This window comes from Bufo bufo, chromosome 5, assembly GCF_905171765.1.
Source record: "Bufo bufo chromosome 5, aBufBuf1.1, whole genome shotgun sequence".
NCBI lineage: Eukaryota > Metazoa > Chordata > Amphibia > Anura > Bufonidae > Bufo > Bufo bufo.
This window is the reverse complement of record NC_053393.1, coordinates 22,405,293-22,428,542: the sequence shown is the minus strand read 5'-3', so window position 1 is coordinate 22,428,542 and position 23,250 is coordinate 22,405,293. Positions and strand designations below refer to the sequence as shown.

Below are 23,250 nucleotides of genomic sequence, written 5' to 3'. Positions count from 1 at the left end.
ACCTTTATGGGGCCTAGAGAGCGGTAATTACACGCTGCACCCTCCAGGCTGGCCATTTTTCTACTCTCACACTGCCGGCATATCGCTATTCATTTCTACGGAAGTTGCGAAAATAGCTCGGCTATCTCCGACAGTCGCACAGAGGTGGCACCGCTCGACCAGCTTTTTTCGGATGAATGGAGAGCAAGCAGCACGTGCGCTTTCTGGAGATTCTGACGACACGGGTGGCATAGCCTAGCAATAGGCCACTATGCCCAAGATGATAAAACCCTGTTTCACGGCGATGTCGACGTGTTCCGGAAAATGCAGCGCAGCAAAGAAAATAGTAAACTTAGGTGCCGCAGATTTTTAAATTTCCGCTTTTTTTTCTTTTAAGCATCGTGCAGATGAGACGTGTACACTACCACCAGCACAATGGATGAGATTTTAACAAGGCCGTGGATCCGCCGCACGAAAATCTGCATCAGTCACGTGCGAAGCTGCCAGAGGTACGAGCCTATTTCCATTCACTGAGAGCAAGCAGAGATAGCTAAAATGGTAAGAAATTGAAACACAAAGTATATGAGAAAGTTGCAGAACTTTTCCTTACACATTCCCAGAAAACGCACGACTCATCGCGGCACTGAAGCACCAGTCAGAATAATAATGGTGTCCGTCTCTCAGACCACCAGTATAAACCAGTGTACGGACTTCAGATCCCAATTGCCTCCCGCTGGAGCAGCGATTCACACATGAGACTAAGCAGAGAAGGGCAAAGCGGGCGGCCGGGTGAAAATTACCAGCCGACCCAGAAACCAGAGACAGAAGGTTGACTATTGGGAGGCACTGGGTTGACTGGTATTGAGTGTCGGACTTCTAATCACTACATGGCACACGGCAGCCATCACCTCAGAGGCAGAGAGAAGTGTTGATTGAGTCCTCACTTGGCAAACATGAAAGGGCACGAGCTGGCGACTCGATGGAGATGCTAACACGTGGCGCCACCATGGCAACTGCACTTCAAGTCTGTGCAATCATCTGTGCTTAATAGGAGGGTCGTCAGCATAATGAACAGGCCCCGCATTCAGGGTGTGTAATATACGGAATATAGCACCGGTACGAGCCTAGCTCCCGGATATCCACCGTCCCGAGCATCACTACAGCGCGGAGCCGGCGAGGCAAGGAATCCACTGTACAAAACGGCCACTGACGGAATATACACTGAACTAGGACATTTACATAGGAAACATTATATAAAAAACAGATCTACTTCAAAAGGGGCTTTCCGGGATATTAATATTGATGACCTAACCTCAGGATCAGTGGGGTCCGACACCTGGGACCCCCGACGATCAGCTGGTTGAAGAGAAGTCCACGCTCCATGCGCCGCCATCCCGTCATTGTTTACCTGCTCTCTGTCGACATCGCAGCGGTGATCAATACAAGCCGCACCATTCACTTCTATGGGACGGCTCCTTCCGATACACAAATACTACAGAGCCGTCCCATAGAAGTGAAAATGTAATTACACCGATCACCGCTGACATGTCGACAGAGAGCAGGTAAACAATGACGGGATGGCGGCGCTGGCATGGAGCGTGGACTTCTCTTCAACCAGCTGATCGTCGGGGGTCCCAGGTGTCGGACCCCACTGATCTGATATGGATGACCTATCCCGAGGATAGATCATCAATAATAAAAGCCTTCACTCACTATTCTGCTGGTGCAGTCACTGTGTACATACATTACATTACTTATCCTGTACTGATCCTGAGTTACATCCTGTATTATACTCCAGAGCTGCACTCACTATTCTGCTGGTGCAGTCACTGTGTACATACATTACATTACTTATCCTGTACTGATCCTGAGTTACATCCTGTATTATACTCCAGAGCTGCACTCACTATTCTGCCAGTGAAGTCACTGTGTACATACATTACATTACTTATCCTGTACTGATCCTGAGTTACATCCTGTATTATACTCCAGAGCTGCACTCACTATTCTGCTGGTAAAGTCACTGTGTACATACATTACATTACTTATCCTGTACTGATCCTGAGTTACATCCTGTGTTATACTCCAGAGCTGCACTCACTATTCTGCTGGTGCAGTCACTGTGTACATACATTACTTATCCTGTACTGATCCTGAGTTACATCCTGTATTATACTCCAGAGCTGCACTCACTATTCTGCTGGTGCAGTCACTGTGTACATACATTACTTATCCTGTACTGATCCTGAGTTACATCCTGTATTATACTCCAGAGCTGCACTCACTATTCTGCTGGTGCAGTCGCTGTGTACATACATTACTTATTCTGTACTGATCCTGAGTTACATCCTGTATTATACTCCAGAGCTGCACTCACTATTCTGCTGGTGCAGTCACTGTGTACATACATTACTTATCCTGTACTGATCCTGAGTTACATCCTGTATTATACTCCAGAGCTGCACTCACTATTCTGCTGGTGCAGTCGCTGTGTACATACATTACTTATCCTGTACTGATCCTGAGTTACATCCTGTACTATACTCCAGAGCTGCACTCACTATTCTGCTGGTGCAGTCGCTGTGTACATACATTACTTATCCTGTACTGATCCTGAGTTACATCCTGTATTATACTCCAGAGCTGCACTCACTATTCTGCTGGTGAAGTCGCTGTGTACATACATTACTTATCCTGTAAGTGCAGCCCTGGTCTACAATGCAGGTTGTATTCCAGGATCAGTAATCTGTGTGTAATAAGTCTGCCTTCTTCGGCTCCTATAGGTTGTTATCAGGCGAGTTCTAGAATCCTCTGCCTTGCTTCATGCTGGATTATTAGGGTTTCTGGTCCATCATATGTCGGATTAATAGAATTTCCCACCACATGTAGAACATGTATAGTAGTTGAGTGACGCCTATGTCGGGGCTCCAGCCTGTGCGGTACTCACTTTCTGAGATGCGCTCCTCTTCCTAACCATTCCTTCATAGATCCTGTGTGATTGGAGAACGCACGGCAGAAAATGTGCCGAGATTTGCAAAATCGGGGGGTGCAATGGCCACAGCCCCTCCCCTCCTCCTCAGTGCTATCCCCTCATTGGTGGCAGCGGCGTCATGGGTGGGGAGGGAGGACGGCCTCCTCCTCCACTGTGCTGCTGAGGAGAACATGGCGCTCGCTGAGAGCGGTGAGTGCCATGTTCTCTAAGTGACAGTCGGCAGCGCCGCCTAGTATCGGAAAATAGCAAATGCCGGTATCGAAACGATCCGGGTCAAGAACTATCAATTGGGTTATCGATCGTTTAATACCCGATGCAACCCTAGATCATAGTAATGCTCTTTAGTGATGATCTGGCAGTGTAAATGTCAGTGCATCTCCTCCACCAGCGAGCATCCTTCCCCGACTATCTGCTAAAATATCGTCCCGTGTAAAGGGACCTCTACACGCAACCATAGTCAGCGCCTACAAACCAGGTCGCCCGAGCGGACTAGGAAGGTCATTTTACTTCTCGTGTGTTTGGTGTCTTGGCGGATACGGACGTCAGACTCAGAGATCCCCGGGACACACAGCCTACAGGAAACGTAACGTCAGCCTGCAAGCACAGGGCTGGTGCAGACGAGGGCCTCAAGGCCAGTGCTATAAGCGGTGGTAAGGCGGCCTCCTCGTAGGAAAATCCACCAGCACAGCAGTCACCACCGCCACCAAATAGTCCACCAAAACCAGAATATTCCAGAAATTTAAGAAGAAAAAGGTAAAAGGTCAACGTAATTACAGCCGGTAATTACAGCCGGTGGGACTGCAGGCGGAGAACGAGCTTTATTATTATTATTATTCAGCAGACTTTTGCAAATTTGCATTTTTACCTTTCCTAAAAAAGGTCAAGTAACATTTTAATGGATCGGCTGAGACGGCAGCGAGACGAGGGGCGGCCTCACAGCGCAGAGCACACGGAGACCTGGCGGTCAGATATACTGGGTATATATATATCCGCTGCAGTCAATCTCACAGAAAGCTGCAGACATTAGCTCGTTGACAGCTATTCCTCCCGAGCAACAGGAACAAATCCAACATGGCCGCTGCCTTCTCAGCACCCAAAATTTGCCACGGAGCGATTGTTGGTCAGCTATTACTTAAGGGCGGGCATACACGAGCTTAGATGAACATTGGACGAGCATGCAGATTACAGCATAACCGCGGACCGTCAAAGGTGTACAGGGGTCTCCCGATTCCCGCCTGGCAGGATGTGTGTTCAAGAGGACCAATCCCTCGGAGTAAATCCCGAGCGCTGTACTCCGCTCTCATAGAAATGAATGGAGTGGAGGCGCGCCATCCATTTCAGGGGGGCTTCACAGGGTACGGGGCCCCCATTCTTATGATCAGTGGGGGTCTCAGCAGTAGGACCCCCACCAATCTGATAGTTAACAGACTGTAGGACAGGTAGATCCCCGATATCAGCCGCCCCCCGCACTGGAATAGATTTTGGATTTTTGGCCTTCCGCCCCTTTAAGAGGCCTCTTCAGCGCTGCTGCCCCCGATGCTCCGAGCCATCGCCTCCTCTTGACTTTCGACCACAATTAGGTATCGGACAAGGAAGGAGGGAAGCACCGCCGCGGCCGTCCACTTAGTCACTCCTTCCGGAAGTCCTCGCGCGTTTGGTGCAATCAGGAGGATATTCATCGGGCGCCATGTCGCTGGCTTGTGAACGTCACGCCATTTGCCGCGCTCACACCAATTATCCCTCTCAGGCAGAGCATTCATGTTGGTAAATAGACGGCTGATTGCATTTTAATGACGGTAGAAAAGAAAGCGCGAGGCTGGGCAGCGCACGGGAAAACGGAGCAGGTGCTGCTGGGAGATAAATAAGGGAACAGGTGCCAGGAACATCGCACGTCTCCGAGGCGAAAGACAGAGAGTCAATGAAAGCCGCCTCTAGGTGATATAAAGTGTCGTCCTCATCTCCCAGCCGCGACCCTGCAAATGATCATTAACCTCCTCAGCCCCTGTACAGGACACAAGGACAGGGAGGAGGGGGCTGCAGGACACAAGGACAGGGAGGAGGGGGCTGCAGGACACAAGGACAGGGAGGAGGGGGCTGCGGCTGCAGGACACAAGGACAGGGAGGAGGGGGCTGCGGCTGCAGGACACAAGGACAGGGAGGAGGGGGCTGCGGCTGCAGGACACAAGGACAGGGAGGAGGGGGCTGCGGCTGCAGGACACAAGGACAGGGAGGAGGGGGCTGCGGCTGCAGGACACTGCGTGCTGGGAGAGGGGAAAGGGAGCTGCAGGCGGGAGACATCGGGTTGGCTCAGGGCGCACACGAGAGCTGTGACATCACACCAGGAAGATCCCGCCCACTCTGAAAAAGTGAAGAAGTTACAGAAACAAGCGGAAGGGAAGCAAAAATCTGTGTTAAAAAAAATAAAAATAAAATCAAGCCAGGTATCCCCTTTACTAAAGGCCCCCCGTGCACATACGTCTGACAAGCGGCACCCCCACCGTTCAGCCCTTTCCTGTGCATTCACATGAATGGGAGCTGGGCTTTGTGGTGCCAGGGTCACACAGTGCCTTACGACAGCTACCAAATGTCGGACCCCCACTGATCTAATATTGAAGACCTGACTGATGTAAAAAATAAAAAAAAAATTTAAATCAGACATCATACAGCACATGAACAATCCCCTAACAAAGCTAGAACCAGCCCTGTACCTCACGTGGATCCACAGACGTCCACATTCATTGCTCCAGTTGTTCTGCTAGATTTATTACAAGCTGGCAGCTCAGGGGCGTGTCCTTTTTCCTGGCGCTCGCTCGCTCCCTACCACAGCTCAGGGGCGTGTCCTTTTTCCTGGCGCTCGCTCGCTCCAAACCACAGCTCAGGAGCGTGTCCTTTCTCCTGGCGCTCGCTCGCTCCCTACCACAGCTCAGGAGCGTGTCCTTTCTCCTGGCGCTCGTTCACTCCCTACCACAGCTCAAGGGGGCGTCCTTTTTCCTGGCGCTCGCTCCCTACCGCAGCTCAGGGGGGCGTCCTTTTTCCTGGCGCTCGCTCGCTCCCTACCACAGCTCAGGGGCGTGTCCTTTTTCCTGGCGCTCGCTCGCTCCCTACCACAGCTCAGGGGCATGTCCTTTTTCCTGGCGCTCGCTCGCTCCCTACCACAGCTCAGGGCGTGTCCTTTTTCCTGGCGCTCACTATCACAGCTTAAGGGGGGTGTCCTTCCTGCTGCAGTTTTCTTCCTGTAACTGGCACAGCTTCTAACAGAACACATGGCTGACGGCAGTTGAAGATTTAAACTGAGCGTGTGCGACCATCTCAGTGATGGAGAAAAAATAAAAAACCGAACAGCAGGTGGCGCTGTACAGATACATTTTATTGAATAGCTCAGCGGCCGATTACAGAAGTATTCAGATCCAGGTGCTGGTTAGAAAAACGTTAGATATTTTTCGTGGCACAACCCCTTTAAGGACTTTGCCCTGGAGACGGCAGATATCCGAGTCTGTGGCACTTACTCGTTGCAAAACAAAAAGACTAAATTTGCGACTGTGTCTGAAGATGTGGAGACATCGCGCTCCCGGGAAGGGAAGACGCAAATCTCATCCTTATTCTGTTTAGGATGTTGTCAGGATTTTAATATTTTAAGAGGAACAGCAGAGATGTATTAGCCGGAGAGGGAGCGTCGCACCGCAGCAGAAACCTCTCGCCGGATAAATAAATGAGGCGGCGGTTGTCAGACATGTGTTCTACAGCGAGGGCGGCACAACTATAAACCGCGCGCTACACAGCATCACAAAGGTCGGCCATCCTGGTAATCATGAGAGCGCACTGCTCATCACCAACCAGCAGGGGGAGCTCACGGGCACCTATCATGTCAGGGATTAAAGGGGGGCTCTAGTTCTAGCAAATAAATCAAAAGCTATACAATATTCCAATATACTTTCTGTGTTAATGTCCGATCTGAAGATCTTTTCGGGGTCATACAATAGGAACCTTTATTTTTTTCAGACCCAGGGGATACAAATCTGTCCTAGTCATGTCCTGGATACATTACATTGCATCTGTATTATACTCAAGAGCTGAACTCGCTGTGGGAAAATAAGAAATTAAAACACTGGGAGAGACAACTCCATTGGGAATCAATAAACAAAAAAGCAAGTTTGTAAATCATTTTTCCTGACCACTAGGTGGCAGCACCATCAAAATAACAAGGACATAATTAGTGCTGACAAAACCCACAGGAATCTGCTTCTAAACCACAGATTATTCTATATAGACACACAATCTGCAGAAATACATTACATCTGTATTATACTCCAGAGCAGCACTCCCTTTGGGAAATCTTAGCTCTAAAACCAGCAGAATAGTGAGTGCAGCTCTGGAGTATAATACAGGATGTAACTCAGGGTCAGTACAGGATAAGTAATGTATGTACACAGTGACTTCACCAGCAGAATAGTGAGTGCAGCTCTGGAGTATAATACAGGATGTAACTCAGGATCAGTACAGGATAAGTAATGTATGTACACAGTGACTGCACCAGCAGAATACTGAGTGCAGCTCTGGAGTATAATAAAGGATGTAACTCAGGATCAGTACAGGATAAGTAATGTATGTACACAGTGACTGCACCAGCAGAATAGTGAGTGCAGCTCTGGAGTATAATGCAGGATGTAACTCAGGATCTGTACAGGATAAGTAATGTATGTACACAGTGACTGCACCAGCAGAATAGTGAGTGCAGCTCTGGAGTATAATACAGGATGTAACTCAGGATCAGTACAGGATAAGTAATGTAATGTATGTACACAGTGACTGCACCAGCAGAATAGTGAGTGCAGCTCTGGAGTATAATACAGGATGTAACTCAGGATCAGTACAGGATAAGTAATGTAATGTATGTACACAGTGACTGCACCAGCAGAATAGTGAGTGCAGCTCTGGAGTATAATAGAGGATGTAACTCAGGTTCAGTACGGGATAAGTAATGTAATGTATGTATATAGTGAGTGCAGCTCTGGAGTATAATACATAGAGTGCCTGATGCTACTATAATGCTAGGGATGATTAGGTGAACACCGTCCAGTGCTGCTCAGCTAAACAAGTTACATAATTCCACATAATACAAGATGGGGTCGAGCTCATTAATTCTCCAGCACTAAGCTCAGTGTGGGGACAGCTGCCTTAAGGCTGAGGATGCCGGTCTGCCGGCGGCATGTGGTGATTTGCCATGACAGCCGCCGGCACACACAGGATGACATTACTATTTTTTCCAGGTCTGAACAAACTATGCAAGGTCCTGTCAAAGTGCAGAGAGAGCAGAGCCTCTAGGTGTAACGGTAACGCCCCCGTTGCTCCTAGAGGCTCATTTGCATATAATAAAACATCATATTTCTCAGCAATGCGGGCACATAGGAACATGGGACCAACACAGGCGCCGTCAGCTGTCACACAGGTCAGCCAGTGTCATAGGGACAGAACTGCTGACAGATGCCCTTTAATATTCTATTGCTCCCTGTTATCAGCCATTTTAGGCTGGGAAGAGGCCGACTGTAGAAAAGGTACAATCTGAAGCATCGTGCTATGGGGGGGGGGGGGGGGGGGGGGGTAGTAACACTGCTGGCGGCATTATATGCTCCAGACATTACAGTCTGTACGAAGATGGGGATGATATAGGACTGGCCGTCAGCCAGGAGCGCGGCAATATGGCTCACACACATTCTTATAATCTGGCGTCAATGGAGACAGAATACTATATTCCGGATTACAAAAATGTCAAAGTATTTAAGATGGTGTTAGGATCGGACCTTCTAATACCCTCTGCACCTACTCAAGATTAAAAAAAAGGGTTAATACCCAGTGCCCTCTGCTGCGTCTGGCGAGGCTCCAGTGTCTTATCAGCACGCCATTGTGTGCAAGCTGGAAACTAAAGATCCAGAAGGAAGGAGAAAGCGCACGGAAGTAAGTGCAGTTCGTGTGCTTGGCTGGCCGCTCAATGGTGTGAGTGAGCGCGCTCTGAAAACATGCCCGGACCCTCAGAAATCACGGAAGACATTAGTCAGAGCGGAAACGGGAAACAAAGTGTGAAATTGTATTCCTGCCGCTAACTCGTTGGGAGACGATGACAAGAGGAGACGGTCGCTGCTCGTTCTGCGGGAAAGTCGCAGGCTAGTCTCTTTACGCGGTCGCTGTGTGCCCCGCAGGTAGGGGGCGCTGCTGTCGGCAAACGAGGCGTGGCGCAACTATTTTAGGGGTCGCTTAGGCTGCGCGATGCTGGAAAACGCTCTTGCAATCTGTGAGCGAAAAAGCCTGGAATTTTTGCAACCTCCGTGTCATGGTCGCAGGACGTCGCGACTATTACCCGTGACCATCATCGTGGCGTTGGGTGACCAAGGTCACCACAGGCTTCAAGGGGCAATACCATATACCCCACATGAAAGAGGAGGAGCTTGAATGGAAGAGGCATTCTTAAAGGGGATGTCCAGTGCTTTTATACGGAATAGGCCATCACTATGAGCGGCAGGGGCCCGACACCCACCACCGATCAGCTGTTAGGGGATAGGTCCAGCAACGGCGCTATACCTCCGTCCGCCGTACAGCGAATGGTGACCAGCTCCATCCACGACACAATGGAGGAACCTGCTGCAGAACAGCGGATCAGGGAGTCGGACCCTCGCGGACAGGCCATAGTAATTACTGGAGGAGCGCCACGTGTACAGTGGGGGTCCGCCTTCATCAGGCCGCTGCACATTTACATGGTTCTAAAAGGTGTAAAAAAAGTTTTTTTTTACATTTTTTGGGGGACTGGCAGAGGTGCAGCACTTGTTACAGTGTGTCAGCTGAACATGAACAGAGCCCAATGGACTGAAAAAGAATGTTTACAATCACTGACAGCAAGCAGAGAGTTGATGAGAAAGCTGCAGAGCTCCTTCATTTGAGACGATTAAAAGGGGTTTTCCGGGGAGTTCTGAACTGAAAACGCATCTTTTTTCGGATAAAATCATCAGTAACTGATCGGCGGGGGTTCCCGGTGTCGGACCATTGCCGATCAGCTGTAGGAAGGCGCATGCTCTCCAGCGAGCGCCGCGGCCTTCTCGCAGCTCACCGAGCACAGCGCCGTACATTGTATAGTGGTGGTGCTTGGTACTGCGCTCAGCCCCATTCTCTTCAATGGGTCTGAGCTGCATCTAGGCCACGAGACGACATCACATGTCCTAGGGCTGTGATGGCTAACCCGTGGTAAAACTACAACTCCCAAGATGCACACTTGCTTGGCTGTTCTAGGAACTCCACAGAAATGAATGGAGCATGCTGGGAGTAGTAGTTTCACCACATCCTAGGGTAAGCGGTGAGAAGGCCTTTGCGAGACTGCGAGTGCTGCTGCCTTCCCAAACAGGTCCCGGGTGTTGGACCCCCATCGATCAGATACAGATGACTTATCCGGAGGATAAAATCCTGTAAAACCTTTTTAATTTCTAAATTACCTAAAACTGGACAATCCCTTTAATGGGGGGGGGGGGGACTAGGAGAGACTGGGTCAGAAATCTGACACAAATGGCAAGTATCTTAGGCCCCTTTCAGACATTGTACCCGCAGCACGAGTATGCAGCAGCTCCTGTCCTGACCTCCCAGCACTGATGGGTCGCATAGCATTAGACTGGTTTATGAGGCTATGTAACCCTTAGAGGTCTGGAATGTATTGAATACCACTTACATAATGCTATGCGACCCAGTCAGCGCCGGGAGGTCAGGACGGGTGCTGCTGCATACTCGCGCTGCATGTCTGATGCATGGAAAGTGCTACAAGCACTACGTCCTGCCGATGTACATGGCCGGATCAGGGAAGGCGAGTACCGCCAGCGCACAGCAGTTCGCACCTTCCTGTGCCTCCCGCATACTAATGGAAGGGGTCATTAGTGTGTGGACTATATGCTCTGGCAGGGAACCGTATGAAATGATCCCGCAGGCCAGACGGAGGTCCCCCATATGAGCTCTGGCGGGCTCCTGACACTGTGTGGCCCCCTCCTCATGTAACGCAGCAGTTTTGCTGTCATCGCTGTGTCCCCAGGACTCTACAGCTGAATTTGTGCGACTGTATTTTTCCCGTTTCATGGCTCTTTAGACGCCATTCCATGCGGACTTATTTGTAAGGCCTCCTCCGAATAACAGATTTCGTGTTGGGTCTGTTACGCTCACATTTCAGCTGACACTAATTTGTACTGTGGGAGGAATGTGAAATCATTTTCTGCAACAGATTCCATGCATAATATTAAACATGAAAGAATCGGATGCATTAAGTGCGTGGAGTTCCTGCATTATATATATATGGAGGGGGGGGGCTGACAATTTAACTTGGCGTGAATATAAAAACCCTCTGCAACCGCTTAATGTATGCGAGCTGCAATTACGGTGTGAAACTGGACAGACCGCGGCGAGGAGAGGGATGACATTACCAATATGGTGCCTCTTCCCGGGTTGCTCTTTAAATCTCCCGTGTAATAGGGGCACAGGGCATCTCCTGTCCTAGAAAGATAAAATGGCAAGTGGAGCCGGGCTGAGGTATTATTCAAATCAGACGTCACGGCTGCATCTTAAAAGGTTACCTGGTTTAATTGGTATGCTTTATGACGAACTCAATTAAGAATAAAAACCCGGCTCGGCCACGTAAACGCCTAGGCTTGCCATTTGATACTCTGCTTTCTCCGCAGTAAACAGTTTTGAGAAGCGGGCGACCTCTCCAAAAAGGCAAGAGCTAAAGGGGCGTCATATCTCTTCCACCAGTAGCTGTGGCTTCTGACAGCGGGGGTAATTAAAAAGAAGATTTCCTTGTTAATGCTCCTCATTGCAATCGCCCCCTGCCTGGCTCGCCAACATTCGCTACTGCAAAATATCTGCCTGCTTTTTGTTTGTTTTTTTGCATGCACAGGAAAGATGAAAATTACTCTTAGGGTATTTTTCACACTAGCGTTTTTCTTTTCCGGAACAGAGTTCCGTCATAGGGGCTCTATACCGGAAAAGAACTTATCAGTTTAATCCTAATGCATTCTGAATGGAGAGCGATCCGTCCAGGATGCATCAGGACGTCTTCAGATCAGCATGCTACGGATTTTTCTCCGGCCCAAAAAAAACTGAAGACTTGCCTGAATGCCGGATCCGGCATTTTTCCCCCATAAGAATGTATTAGAATACCGGAATGCCGGATCCGTCCTTCCGGCCTGCGCATACCGGTAAAAATGTGAAAAAAAATACAAGACTGATCCGTCTGTCTGCATGACAAGCGGAGAGACGTATCCGCTCTTGCAATGCATTTGCAAATGCTTTCAATCACATCCAAATCGGCGGTGCCGGCGGGCAGTTCTGACGACGGAACTGACCACCGGATCACACTGCCGCAAGTGTGAAAGTAGCCTTAGCCTCCACAACGGCACTTCCTGGAGGGATCCCGCCTCTTCCGGGACAGGAAAACAACGAAGATAATAACCTAGAACTCCAAAGTAGACGCATCATTTACTAAGGTTAAGTAACATAACAATCCAAATGAAAAAAGGGTCAACTGCCAACCAAATATCTAAATCAAACAAAAAATGGGTGGGAATTCCCCGTGCCGTTGTGGAGGCTAAGGGAAAATCCGATTACCGGTAAGAGTAATCATCATCTTTTCCCCGGCGCCTCCACAACGGCACTTCTTGGAGGAATAACAAAGAAATCCACTCAGGGGGACCACGGCAGAGAAAATTTTCCTGGCAAAAGAAAGCTCTCTATTGGACAGCACATCCAGTTCATAATGTTTGTAAAAAGTAGAAAGGTTCGACCAAGTCGCTGCTCTGCAAATATCTTCAAGCGAGGCAGATGCCCCCTCTGCCCAAGAGGCAGCCATAGCTCACGTAAAATGGGCTTTCAGTCCAGACGGAGGAGTCACCTCTTTCTCATTGTAACACAGAGATATACAGTACTTAATCCAACGTGTTATGGAAGCCTTGCTAGCCGCTCTACCCCGGGTAGTGCCCAGGTATGGACCAATAACCGATTTGTCCTTCTGAAGTCCTTTGTCATTTCCAGATACTGAAGAAGACATCTTCTCACGTCAAGGTTACTGAATCTCTTTTCCCCTTCAGAGGTAGCCTGAGGACAGAAAGAAGGGAGAGAAATTTCTTGACGGCAATGAAATTTAGATAACACTTTAGGAAGAAATTCAGGAGAAGGTCTTAAAACAATCCTATCTTCCAGTATTGTAAAGTAGGGTGGCTGAATAGAGAAGGCCTGAATCTCCCCAACCCTTCTAGCGGTCGTAATTGCTAGTTTAAAAAAAACGGTTTTAAAAGGTCAAAAGCCTCATAGATAAATCTTGAATGGGTTCAAAGGTAGAATCCAAGAGGACAGAAAGAACTAGGAGTTAAATCCCATGGAGGGATGGAGGATCTAAAATTTGGGTGAACCTCCTAACTAGGTCTGTTTCAGACAGTTTCTCTCCCATAAAAGCACTTAATGCTGACACTTGTATCTTTAAGGTGCTTATTCTAAGACCTTGGTCTAGTCCTGATTGGAGAAAATCTAGAACTAGTCCCATGTCTGGGGGCCTGAACTTGTCCAAGGAAGTCTTAGAAAAGGCCAGGAAGGCTTTCCAGGACCTTATATATTTTTTTGAAGTTACTGCACAGCAGAAAACCAGTTAAGTATCTATTACCTTTTCTGGGAGATCCCTTCGGTCTCAAGATGTTACGCTCAATCTCCAGGCTGTTAGATGGAGCTGAGGGATGCTCGGATGGGGAACCGGACTGTGGAGTAGAAGGTCCGGAAGAAGGGGAAGGATCCAATAATTCTCCCCTGCCACAGACTTGAGTACCGGAAACCACGCCCTTCTGGGCCAGTATGGGGCTATCAGTATTATCTGGGACTTCTCTTCTATCGTTTTTGTCAGGACTTTTGGAATTCGAGAGAAGGGTGGGAAGGCGTACAGGAGACTCTTCAGCCACCTGTGCGCTAAAGCATCCACTTCTAGAGGTTTGTCTTTGTAAGAGAGGGAATAAAACTTGGCTCACTTTCTTGAAGCAAACAAGTCGATTAACGGCATCCCCCATCTTGCCGAAATCTGGTCGAATACTGTCTGGTTCAAGCTCCATTCTCCCAGCTTTTCTCTGCTTAGGAAGTCCGCCAGATGATTTTATTTTCCCTTTATATGGACAGCCATCAGAGATTTTAGGTTTGCTTCGGCCCAAACAAATATCTTTTCTGCCACCGCCGAGAAAAGACGACTTTTTGTCCCCCCGTTTGTTCACGTAAGCAACCGTGGTCGAGTTGTCGGAAAGTATCTTTACATGACTCTGGAGCAGCGAAAAATTTCAGAGCTTGCCAGACTTCCTGAAGCTCTCGCATGTTGTAAGATGGGCGGATAGGGCTTTTCTGCCCTAGACCCTGACCTGTCCTGCCGTTCAGGTGAGCTCCCCAGCCTTGGCTGCTTGCATCAGTCGTGAACACTAGTGGCTCCGACTGCCGCCATTCCACGCCTCTGGAAAGGTTCTCTTTTCTGAGCCACCAAGAGAGCGCCTTACATGGAAAGGAATCTCCAATTTCTTGTTTAAAGATATTTGTTTTCAGTCCCAGGACCTTAACAGGAAGGACTGAAGCGTTCTTGAGTGAGCCTGGGCCCATTTCACTGATGATATTGTGGAAGTCATGAATCCCAGAATCATTATGATCTCTCTTATAGAGGTCTTGCGTAAACGTTGAAACCTTGCTATTCTTTGGATCAGGTCTTCCATTTTCTTTCCCGGAAGAAAAGAGGACATTAAATGAGAATCCAGAAGAAGTACACCTAAGAATATCTTCCAATATTCCGGAACCAGGTCTGACTTTGTCAAATTTAGGATGGATCATCAATATGAAAATGTCTGGACTACAGTCTGTATCTGCAAGGGAAGAGATTCTGTCGTCGGGGCTGCGACCAACAAGTCATCCAGGTATGGAATCAAGACTCTCTGATAGATGAAAGAAGCTCGAAATTTCTGCGATAACTTTTGTAAATACCCTTGGGGCAGAGGATAGGCCGAAGGGAAGTACCTGGAATTGGAAATGATTGATCCTCCCCCGAATCCAGACTGCCATTCTTAAATATTTCTGGTAATGTTGATGGATTGGACCGTGGTAATAAGCAGAGAGATCTATTGTTGCCATTACCCAGTCTTTGGACATTAGGTTGACTGTGGACATGACTGTTTCCACCTTGAACTTTTTGTATCTGAAGCCCTTTTTTCTTCCTCTTGAGAACTTGGACTATTGCCTCTTTCTGAAGTAGCAGCGCAATTTGCTCCTCTAGAGCTTCTTGTTTCTTCTTTTTTAACCTTGAATTTTCCAGGTACCTGTCTGAGGGAACATTTGATAGCTCCAGCCTGTATTCTGATGTTATTACAGACAGCACCCAAGGTGATGCATGAATTTGTACCCAGGCCTGGTTGAATTTTTTTTAATATTCCCCCGACTGGACTTCTGGCGTCATTGTGTAGTATTTGGACGGGAGGACTTATCCGAGAAGAGGAATCCCCTATTCTTGCTTTTCGACAGTTGCCAGGAGGATCCCCGATTCTTATTTTTCTGATCAAATCCAGGAAGTCTCTGGGAGCGAAAATTACGTCTTTGATGGAAGAATCTCGATTCGGTAGGGAAGCCCTTTTTCTTATCGGAGGCCTTCTCTAGGATATCATCCAGGGTCTTCCCAAATAAACAATCCCCTTCACAAGGGATGGCACAAAGTCTATTTTTTGATGCCGCATCTCCATTCCATGATCTTAAGCAAATTGCCCTGAGAGGCATTTGATAAAGCTTTGCAGATAATTTCACAACATCTGCTGAAGCATCCGCCAGGAAGTTGGAAGCTTGTTTCAGGACCGGGATGGAGGCTAGAATGTCCTCTCTTGGAATGTCCGACTGAATATGCTCTTCTAATTGCGTCAGCCATAATGACCGAGTTCTCGCTGTATAAGTAGCTGAGATACCTGGACGTGATGTAGCCATAGAAGATTCCCAAACACTTCTTAAGCAGGGATTCACACTTTTTATATATTATAGCAACTGGCGCGTCTACTCTTGGGGCTTTATTCCAAGAAATGGAATCCTCCTCAGCAAAGGGATACTTCCTTTTGAACATTCTAGATGCCGTCTGTCTCTTTTCTGGATCTTTCCATTTGTTCAAGTTGAATATTTTTTATATTGGAGTGAAGCAGGAAGACCCGTTCCTTTTTTTCCCCCTAGTCCTAAGAACATCTGATCCTGGACAGTCAAAGGTTCTTGAGATTCTTCCAAATTTAATGTCGCTTTGATTTTCTTAAGTAAGCTTTCAGTCTCCTAAATGGAATACAAAGGGCGACCTGAAGAGCCCTCAGATACACTAGAAGAAGCCTCTTGTTCATCCAGATGGGATCCCTGTTCTTCAGTCACAGAAGGAACCGTTCTTAGGAGAGACTGCCGCTAGTCTCGCGTCGATAGCTGCCCCAATCTCTTCCTTAATTAAGGATCTCAGACTGTCCACAATAGACGGAGACTCCTCGGCTACCACTCTATTTATACACTTTGGGCAAAGAGATTTTTTCGTGCCAGCGGATAATGTTTTTTTGCATATTTGCCATTTTCTCTTCTGTGACGGTTCTCCAGATTATCTTAGACAATCTCTCCCCTAAAAAAAAAAAAAAAAAAAAAAAAAAAAATGGAGGGTGGAGTCAGAACTCTGGATATCCAAGGAAATTTTTTCACCCAGAAGATACGACATTACACCCTGTGCACATATAGGGTGAATTTGGCAAAATAAATGTCCTCAGGGAGGAGGCTTACCGGGCTGGAGGGCCCGGGGGCATCAGTGATCATTTTTGCAGACTCCGTTTCTCCAGGCGCAGACATTGTGGTGTGGTTTCTTCCTTCTTAGCATGCTGCTGTCAGATATTCACTTTAAATATGCCGCCTAAAGACTTCCGGGTAGGCGTGATGACATCACTCCAGCGCTGCGTTCCAACGGTGAAATGCAGCGCGCCGCAGCCGGAAGTAGGATCAGGGTGCTCCCTGCCTGGGAACGCCCCCCAGCCACCGAATACCCCTGGCCCTCTTCTACAGCAGGAAGCCCGGGCAGCCAGCACACGCCAGACTAACGTCATAGGGGAAGGAGGAGGAGAAGTATCGCAATGCCTTTTGAGGGACAGGAAAACAACCGGCGAAGGTAAAGGGGAGGGGGCTTTTATACGTTGATCTTCATTGTTTTCCAGTCCCAGAAGAGGCGGGTACCCTCCAGAAGTGCCGTTGGAGGCGTGCGGAAAAGTAGAAAATACTGTAATTTTGGTAATGGTAAAAACATGCAAAAAGCGTAGTAACACAGGTCAAACCAAAGTCGTATCTCACAAAATGCCAACACATTACTAGATTGTGCACGGGGGAAAGGAGCAAAGAAGACCAAGCCTAAGATACAGGCCACATTCAGGCCGAGCTAAGACAAAAATTTCACTAGACAATCCAATTATACTATTAGACCAGGAGACTGATGGTGTCTCCTGGGCCTTACAGACATAATACCGCCGCTCGGTCATACTGAAAAAAGCCCAGTCGAGGGTCAACCATTTGTTGGTTGTTTGTATACGGGCAATGCAACAGCACCCCACAGCAGGAATGCCACTGCAAAGCCTTGCAAATCGTGAAATCTGCAACATGTCGTCAATTTACAAATTGGAAATTTATAAACGGATATGCAGCGGAGTTACAATCCGCACTGGGGTCAATTTCCAATGTGGATTTCTGTGGATGTGGATGAGATTTGTCTCTTTTCTTAGAAGGCTAGTTTCACATTAGCGCTTGGAACAGCCGGCCGGCCCTCTCGGCATTTCCAGAAGTTTGTAAGTCTCCGGCCTTAACTATAATGGGGACCGGAAGAGATCCCGCCGGATTCAGGCAGACATGCCGAGAATCGGCCGGAAGCAGTAGTGTGAAACTAGCCTAAGTGTTCGTTCCCGACCCATGTGTAAGAACGACCAGTGATCTGCTCGCACAGAAATCTTCGGTTGTCAGCAGCACTTCGCCTGGTGCATTTCCTACAGTAAAGAACGACGTGCTGTATCCTTTATCAGCCCTAATTCTGGGCAGGAATAATTTTTGTGTAAAAAATGCCAAGAGTGGACTGAAACGCAGAGGATACTGAATGTTTGCATCCTGGAGATTTTATCAGCATTTTACACATTGGAGTCAGAGGGAGTCATTTGCTAAGAAGGTTACGCCAGTCTTTGGAGTAAGGCCCCTTTCAGACGAGCGAGTGTCACACATCGGACTCGCAGCCGACCTGAACTTCCAGCACTGCTGGGGGTCGCAGAGCATTATATTGATTAACAGTTCTGGAACATAATGCTGTCAGCGTTATCCAGTACATTCCAGACCTCTAAGGGTTACATAGCATCACAAATCAATATAATGCTCTGCGACCCCCAGCAATGATGGAAGTTCAGGTCGGCTGCGAGTCCGATGTGTGACATTCGCTCATCTGAAAGGGGCCTAAAAGAAAATAAGAACACAAGACACTGCTTTGCAACTTTTTAAGCAGCTATTTTTAGGTCGTCCTCACCACTGGGAAGTAGTGGGCGCCGGGCCATCAGTCTTGGCAAATTCAGTAACATTTACATCTGGAAACAGGCATATATGACGATGGAAAACTACTCTAGTCAACTGGAGGGCAGTCTTTGATAAATGACACCCAAATAATTTAGATTTTAGCACAATGGATTTGCTGGATTTCTCCTCCATTCATGTTCAAGCTCCCATAAACATTAGCTCGTCTTCCAATCCCACCATAACGGGTCACCTTTTCTCCAATGTGTACTGCCAGGTTAAGTCTACATTTACACTCCTATTGAAGTGAATGGGGTCGGAGCTGCCCTGCACTTTGAATGGAGCTGTGGTTCCTGTCCCATTCACGGTGCTAGTTTCAGAGGCTGCCGGGAACTGCTGATCGGTGGAGGAGCGTTCAGATATTAATGGCTATCCTGAGGATAAGTCATCAATATCAGAAGCGGGGAAAGCCCTTTGGGGTGAAAATATTAATATACTTTAGATGAATATTAGCCAAAGCTATCAATTTTTATGGGACCAGATGAAAATCGAAAGGTGTATGGAGGTTTCTGAACTGTCTTTTCCTGATGGCAAAAACTGGCCTGATAAAGAGACAATCTTCTGATTGATGGTTGGTTAAGAGTTGTCGTCCATCCATTATCTACATGGCAAATGCAAGATGAACAATGACATGATCGTTCCCGATTGTACCAACTGGTCCAGAAGATATCTATGGGGTTTAAGATTTCTAAGACACAAAGTGAAACATCTGTCAACCATCGAGATCCCTTATCTGCCACTAAAAAGATCTAATGATCTCTACAGGCTAAACACCAGTCATTTGATGGGAGCAGAGTCACCATCCTAGCCGGGAAAACATCTGTCAAGTACAGGTGCCATCAGCAAGACCATGGAGATGTCACCAGGCACACAAGACGGAATGGATCATGATCATAACCTACAGGACGAGAACCTCACTCCGTCCATAGACCAACTGATAGATTCTAATGTGTCGACAGTCATGATGGGTTCAATACATTTTATCCAAACTTATATTTATGGGAACTTTTAGGGTGATTGGGTAACTATCCCAGTTAAACTAGAGACCTCCTCCATTGGTCATGATCTGCAGTCTCTCTACAGATGAAATATCTGTGTTGGATAACTCTTTGGTTGGTGGAAGATCCTCAGCTTCTCCTCCTACGTACACAATTTCTAGCCTAATTTAAGAACATATGTAGGTTTCCACTTTCCACACAACAGGATTCATAATTTTGAATTTAACACCAGGCCAAGGTTTCGTCAAAGAAGAAAAGCAAAAAAAAAAACTATTTGATCACACAGATGAATGCTGTAGGTCTTTACCTCACAACAGAAGAACTCCCTCTTGGTTCGATGGGTGGAGACCACCAGCCGATCTTGTGATGGAGATGAACTCCACTGAAATCTGTCAAAAAGCAAAACCATAAAAGACCATTAATACAATCCGTACCATTCGCCATCTCCATGACATCAGCACCGCCGCTGTACTTTTTTGATGATCAGTCCATCATGTCCCTTGTAAAGGTCCACCACTGGGTGCTAAAGTGATCTAAGTTTGATTTACTTAAACCGTGGAGAGTCCAGATCTTGTACCATTAATACCGGCAAAATACGGAGGTGCTATTGCTGCTTTTGCTTTTATGGTACAATGAGTTTCCTATGTTTAATAGGGGGATCTGGATGTCATGAAGGGGGTTGGCACCCAGAGGAGCGGGAAGATGTGGCAGAAAGCCGAACCCTCTCAGGTGGACTCCATGCAACCATGTCAGTTTGCCAACAGAAAGTCAAATTATTTATTTTCTGGGTCAATCTGGTGACCAGGTACTCATCTTGGGGACCTCAGCCCTTCCCAAGTTCTCCATCTTCTGAGTCTTAATAACAAGAACACTTCAACCAATCACAGAAGGTCAGGTGTACAGAGGCGCCACAGGCCCACAGAGGCGCATTGAGTATAAGGTCTTATTTTTATTTATTTTATTTGGTGGAGGGGGGGGGGGGGGGGGGTGATTGATTTTTATTTTTTTTTCTGATTTGAGGAAAGTTGTTTTTTAAAAAAAAATTAGGGCCCGGGATCAGCAACCTTCAGCACTCCAGCTGTTGTGAAACTACAACTCCCAGCATGCTCTTTCCACTTGTGTGGGAGTTTAGAGAGCAGCCAAGCAAGTGTGCATGATGGGAGATGTAGTTTCACAACACCTGGAGTGCCGGAGGTTGCCGACCCCTGTTGTAGACGTTGCTGTGGATCTACAGGTAACAAGCAGCGAGATCCGCAACAATTGGGATTTCTTGTGGAATTGGAACCCACCATTGTGGATAATCGGCAACAGACCTGTGACCACTCTGCAACCAAAACAGACATTCTGTGGACGTGGATCAGATCTGTTAAAATTTAACCCACTTTTCTGCATTTTCCACCTGCCAATCTGGATGGAAAATCTGTGGCACGTGCAGTTTGTGTGAACACAGAATTTTTTGGAGAAAGTTTTTGAGGCAGATGTTCCTGCCAAAGCCAGAAGTGGATTTGAAGGGAATGGGAAATATAAAAAAAGGAAGGATTTATGCTTCTCCTTCCTGCTGGATCCACTTCTGGCTGCAAAATCAACCTCCTCAAAAAACCCTGTGTGAGGCACTAGGCACATGACTGTAGTTTTGGTCCACATCCGTTCCGCGTGTCCGTTCGGCAGCCCCACAAAGTTTTGCGGGACAACAATAGGCACTTGTAACATAGTGCTGGACCTACAGAAGGAAAAATGCACGACCCACACGGCCGGTATCCACTATTTGCGGACTGCAAAAATGGATATTGTCACATGCATGAGGCCTGAACCTAACCTAAAGAAGATTAGTCAGGGATACAGTAAATAAGAGCCCCCCCCCCCACCTCTTGGTTCTGTCCGGTGACGTGTGTCCCGGTCTTTTGTTCCAAGGTGAAAAAGTTACTTGCAATTAATCTGGATCCAGACAAAATACATGAAATAGATGCAAAAAATAAAAATAAAAAATTAATTTTCACTAATCATCATGTTATCGGTAAACCCAGCACCTACCACTGACTCCCGTACGCCACTGCTGACGCACTACCTGGAGCTGCATATTTTTGCAGCTTTTTCCACAGCCTGCGGCACAACTGAGCAGTGAATAAGAGGACAAGAATACACAAGCACGAGGTGATGAACGGCGCGCGGAAGGAGACGGCCCCGGAAGGCGAAAGCCCTCATAGATTATTCCTCTGGTTTGGGAAGTAGTAATTCAGGTCAATACTGAGGGCTGCGTGAGTGATCTAAGCATCAAGGACCTACTTGAGGTCTCCTGCATGAGACACTTCACATACAGTCCCCCGTTATCAGCCTTTTCAAGATGACCGCCATGTTCTGAAATGGGATGAGGGAACACTCCCTAAACATTAGGCAACTTCAGCTGTTTTGAAACTACAACTCCCAGCATGCACGAGAGCTAGAAGGCCGCAGAGTGCTGACTCCTTGCTTCAGAAACATGTAGGCCAAAGTCTGTGAGACCAGTAAAGTATCTAACGTGTCAGGTTCCCTGAACACACCAGGACGTCCACCCCAGTAGATATCACAGGAAAGAAGAAGGACTGAGTATGGATAATGTCTGACCACGGATATAAGCTGCTGCCGAAGGGTCCACACTGAAGGCACAAGCGTGTTATAGGGGTGTCAGGAACAACAGCCGTCAGTGGAATGGGACTGGACAGCATGCGGAGGCCGTGACTGGCAATCAACTAAGTTGTCAAAGCACCCCAAAATTGTCCAGTTTGTTTTCTTTCGGCAGGCATATGAACATGGTCACCTGCGCTGCTGCAGCCACTTTCTGGCTTCAGCAGGAACGTGCAACGTTTGGACAAGTCACTGCTGAAGCCAGGCACCGGCTGCAGCAGGGCACAAGACCATGATCCATACCCAGCTGGAAGGAGACAAGCCGAGGACTGGAAGATGGAGGAACAGGAGATAGCATGCAAAACCGGAGAGCCAGGGAGCGGGTAAGCATGAATCTTTCTGTAGGCGATGCAGGCTAGGAGCCGTCAGTTATTTCCAGAAAATGCCTTTAAGGCCTAGTACACCTTGAGAAGTCCCTCACCCGTATTCCTTGCCCCGTACAGCATACTACTATTGCATATTTCAGTACAAAATGTCTAAAATAAATCAAAAGCCAAGGAAACACTGGCCCTCAGCTTCCACTTCATGGGTTCCCGGAGGGAGGTGATGTACCATGAAATTTTTGAAAAATTGAAAAAAATAAAAAAAAAAGGCAATTAAAGAAATCTTACAGAAAGGATCTGCACAGGTTTGGACGTAGCATGCATCAGCACTGAAAAGAGAGACGGCTGCAGGGAGGTGATTGACAGGAGAAATATAGAACTTGTAAGAGATGCTGACTACAGGATACGAGCTCCAGAAGCCATGAATATAAAATAGCATCCGGCCATCGACTTATTAACTGGAAAATCGGCAAAAAATAAATCTCTCAGCAGTGATTTCCTGGAGGACGCTCCGTTAGTCTGTGTGTAAAGGTTGCAGGTGGTCAATTTCAAGTGCATTAAGAGGAGAGAGATGGGGCTAGTTTTTTTGTAAAATTTAGTAAACTTTTTCCAATAATTTGTGCTCCTCTGTTTGCTATTGGAAACAATTATGCTCAGCTTGCTGCGGAGAGGATTT

The 23,250-nt window shown here is 47.5% G+C and overlaps 1 protein-coding gene across 7 annotated transcripts in view; it reads right to left on the bottom strand.

Annotated features, from left to right (window-relative positions):
- Nucleotides 1–23,250, bottom strand: part of TSNARE1 (t-SNARE domain containing 1) — a 235,351-nt gene that overhangs the window by 187,884 nt on the left and 24,217 nt on the right. For 5 of the 7 annotated variants that reach the window (XM_040432067.1, XM_040432068.1, XM_040432062.1 and 2 more), the window contains exon 2: nucleotides 19,898–19,979. The exons of 1 other annotated variant lie outside the window; for it this stretch is intronic. The gene's annotated coding sequence lies outside the window, so the exon portion shown is untranslated. The remainder of the gene's footprint in view (nucleotides 1–19,897; nucleotides 19,980–23,250) is intronic. One more of the 7 variants, XM_040432063.1, reaches the window with a different exon arrangement.